We start from the raw sequence: 4541 nt of genomic DNA, 5'->3' as shown, positions 1-4541 counted from the left end.
TGTAGCCTCGTGGAATGCACTTATGTGGCCCTTGGCACTCCCTTTCTTAGGGGTTCTTACTCTTTGGGGTCACTTTTCAAGGAGGAAAATTTACTATATTTACATTAAACTTAGATTTTCTTTGAGAACTCACGTACACAATGCTTTTTTCAAAAATTAAAAAACCTACCTATGAGAAATTTTAGAGGAAAATTGATTGTATTTGATGGTTTTTACTCTAAATTTGTCTAAATTTTGTAGGAGTTCTTACCTTCGAATCTAGAATTTAAAGGTAAATCTCAAAATTTGTAGGTTAGATTACAATAAATGTAGGTTTTTTTGAGCACTCAGATACATAAAACTTTCTCCCAAAAACATGGAAAACCTATGTATGAGAAATTTTAGGCAAATTTACTATATTTGAAGGTTTTATTTCGTAGGCAAGATCACTAGTAAACCTAGGTTTTTTTAAAGCACTCAAATAAACAATCATTTTTCCAAAAACTTGGAAAACCTACATATGATTATAGTAAGCTACACTCAAATACATTTCTAGGTGAGACTGCACTAAACCTAGCCCTTTTTCCAGCACTGGGATATATCAATACACAATACCTGAATCTTTGAGAAAGTTAAGTAGGGAGAGGAAGGTGTCGTAGTGCCTTACACATTATGTGTTGAAGGTGCCATTGATCCAGCATCTAATGATGATGGTGAAGAGGGAGATTGTCCTTCATCTAGAACTTGCATGATTTCTAACACATTAATGGTTTCTTGAACTATTTGTTTGCGTGAATGTGGGATGTGTATGGAGATGACCTTGTGAAGAATAGTGGCCTAGAAACATGCTTCAATGTCTATAAACCATTCTTCATCTCTTCCTGCATCAATTTAAGGGCCAATCCCATGGACTCAAGAATGCCGAGTCTGATGTATAAGTCATCCAATGAGCAAACATGAGCTATGCTTATTTTCACCTCTTTTAAAGGCTTAAAATTATCCATCTTTAGCATACCTGCTCGATGTGAATACAACCAAGTGGCGATGGTACTCCTCACAAGATGACTCATTGGGTGGAAATAGCACTACACATCTTTTGCACGTCCATGGCCAACTACATCTCTCAAATATCTAATCCTCCCAAATGATTTTCTCATGTTAAATTGATCATTTAATATGGGGAAGTATGAGGGGAGTAATAGCTAGAATATTGGTAAGGCTGCCAGACCGGTCTCTGCAGGGATCCAGAGAAGGGAAAATAGGGATCCAAAGGGGGACAGTCTACAAAAGAGCAATGCGATTCAATGGGGCTTAAAAGACCTAAGGTTCAGCTCCATTAAGACTTTAATAGGCTAAGGTTCCTGATCTTTTATTCAATTGTCCAAAGGCCAATGTAAGGGAAATTTGGATGGTCATGGGAAGACTAAAAAGTCTTCCCACATCCCTATCAAGGAGGGGGCGAGCCATGAGAGTAGGGGATGAGAGAGAAACACACACACACACACACACACACACACACACACACACACACACACACACACACACACACACACACACACACACTCCAAAGCTTCCCCTTTACACAAAGGGAATACTGGACACATGTCAGGCTCCTACGCCAATTGCCCCCAAGCTTCCCTCAAATCCTATTGGATGGCCATAGAGGTGGACCAATGAGAATTAGGATATAGTAAATTTAGTCTAATAAATTTAAAAATTCTTGATAAGAGAACCAATAGAAATTAAGCTCCCTAGAAGACTATTGGGGACAGTCTACCAAGGGGTCCAATGAGCATTCAGCAGCCCAATGGCTTGACTGATTCCTATTGGCAAGAAGACTAAGAGGTCCAATGAGAGTTTAATTGAATTATTTAATTACATAAAGCTCTCACAAAAGAGGAAAGGGGGACACATGTCACAAGGCTAGCAATTATGATTCTAATTTGTGATTGGCTAAGCTTTACAGGGGCCAATGGGGTGCCAGCATGAGCAAATAGCAAGAGGGGTCGACCAAGATGAGAGAGAAGGCTGCATTTTTACTATAACTCATTCCCACACACACACACACACACACACACACATGTGTGTGCAAGAAGAACTCCGTCTCCTTCTCCAAGCATTGAGAAGTAGAGGCCTACACCAACAACTCTTGGCTATGGAATGCAAATCCAACCAAGAGCCAAGCTTCAATGGCATGATCATCTCCTCTACCAGGATAATTACTAAGCTAATCTATACTATTAGAGTGATTATGTGAGGAGAATACTTCTTTCTTGTAAGATACCCCTTCTTCTCTATCCTCATTCCCTGCTAGCTCTCACATTTTTTGAAGGTGTGTGAGGTCTTGGGACTGAGGCTAGGGACACTAGGCGTGATTTTCAAGCATAATTTGTTGCATGAAGCTTCCATTTTCATTGCACCAATGAGTTTTGTCAAGGAACACAAGAATTGTATTGTACAAAAGTCTCCTTTGATGGGAGAAGCTATAATACAAAGCCTTTATGGAGGGGGGACCGGCTCCATGTAAATCCGATCCTCAATTGTTGTCAATTGTTCTTTTTCTCTCTCTTTTCAAGTATTGTCAATGCCAAATTAGCTAGGTGTAAATTGCTATGTTGATTTCTCAATTAAGTACTCTCTCTATGCTCATTAGGAACTTGTTCTTAATGAGTGCTTATCTTTGAAGGTAAAGAGGAGTAGCAACTAGGGCTTGAAGTGCCAAAGTACAAGTAAAAGTTTACACCTAAAATCTGCTAGTATGAATGACAAAGTGAAAGAGATTGAAATGAATGTTGATAGGTTTGATTTTGCTAATGAAAGAGCAACTAATGATGCCCCTATGCTTGTAAACTATCTTGTTTCTAAGCTTCAACAAGCCCTTGGCAACCCATCCCTCCAAGGAGAAGTGCTACAATAATTGCGCACCCATGGTATTCTCCAAACTCCCCACCAAGAAGAGAGAGTACCTAGGAAGCCTCCTAGTGAGACTTCCAAAAGAGTACTCTAATCATCTACTCTAATTCATTACATGAACAGAAGCAACATCTCCAAATAATATTTCAAGTTTTATGAGAGAGTAAACTTTATTTTAATCAAAAGAAAAGTGAAATTTTCTTCAAGAGATTCAGTATTTAGGTCACATTATCTCTCAAGATGGCATCCAAATGGATCCATCAGAGCTAGAGGTAATAAAAGGATGGCCTAATCCAAGGAATCTCCATGAACTAAGAAGCTTTATAGATATGTGTGCATAGTATAGACGCTTCATAGGAAAGTTCTCACAAATCACGGGACCATTACATGACCTAACAAAGAAAAATGTTAGGTGTATATGGTCCACCAAGGAGAAAAATGCTTTTGAAAAGATTAAAGAAAATCTTATCTCTCAACCTGTGCTTACACTACCGGATCTCTCAAAGCCATTTGAGGTCCAATGTGACGCTTGTGGCAATTGCCTTGGAGATGTTTTGCTCCAAGAAGGGCATGCCGTAGCCTATGAAAGTCAACGGCTCGACCCTGTTGAGCAAGCTCTAGGCATATATGAGAAGGAACTCTTAGCAGTTCTACATGCCCTAGATTTGTGGAAGCACTATTTACTGGGGACTCCTTTCATTCTGCAAACATATCACCAAAGCCTTAAGTACTTCATGATGCAGACCAAGCTCTCCGACAAAAAAATGAGGTGGGAAAATTTCCTTTCGCAATATTATTTTCATATTGCTCACATTGCTGGCAAGCATAATCAAGTTGTGGATGCACTTTCAAGATGATCGAGAGTGAATGCAGTTTCCATAGCAACTCACAATGATCTCTCTTCTATGATAGATGAGTGTGCTAATGATCTCGATTTTAGAGATGTGATTTCAGCCCTTGCACTAGGGAAGAAAGAAGAACAATTTATCCTACAAGATGGTCATCTTCTCTATGGCAATAGACTATGTGTTACTAACTCACTACGTGAGAAAGTAATGTATGAATCTCATGCTCCTCCTCATGCGGGGCATAGAGGGATTCAGTCTACCCTAAAAGGGATAGAAACATATTTTTATTGGCCTGCCATGAAAGCAAACATACAAGAGTATGTTACAAAATGTGTGGTATGCCAAAAGAAGAAGTTTGATAGAGGGAAGCAACCTGGATTGCTTCAACCTTCGCCAATCCGTAATTCACCATGGGGGAGCATATCCATGGATTTTATCTTTGAGTTTCCCAAGTCTATCCATGGGAATACATGAATATGGACGATAGTAGTCAGGTTTAGAAAACAAGAACATTTCATACCTATCAAAAATAATATCAAAGCCCATCAAATAGCAACCCCCCTTATATCACAAATCTACAAGTACCACGACTTGCCCATGTCCATAGTGTCGGATAGAGATCCTAGAATGACCAGTAATTTTTGGAAGGGTCTCTTTGAGAATTTAGGTACAAGGCTAAACTTCTCTTCGGCCTATCATCCCCAAACGGATGGCCAAAGTGAAATAGCTAACCTAACCATTCTTGATCTACTAAAAGCTTATGTCACAGAAGTAGATCAAAAGTCCCAATGGGAGAAGTAC

The sequence above is a fragment of the Adiantum capillus-veneris genome, chromosome 20 (genome assembly GCF_014529385.1).
Source record: "Adiantum capillus-veneris isolate H3 chromosome 20, ASM1452938v2, whole genome shotgun sequence".
NCBI lineage: Eukaryota > Viridiplantae > Streptophyta > Polypodiopsida > Polypodiales > Pteridaceae > Adiantum > Adiantum capillus-veneris.
The sequence above is the reverse complement of the archived record's forward strand: the minus strand, read 5'-3'. Positions refer to the sequence as shown.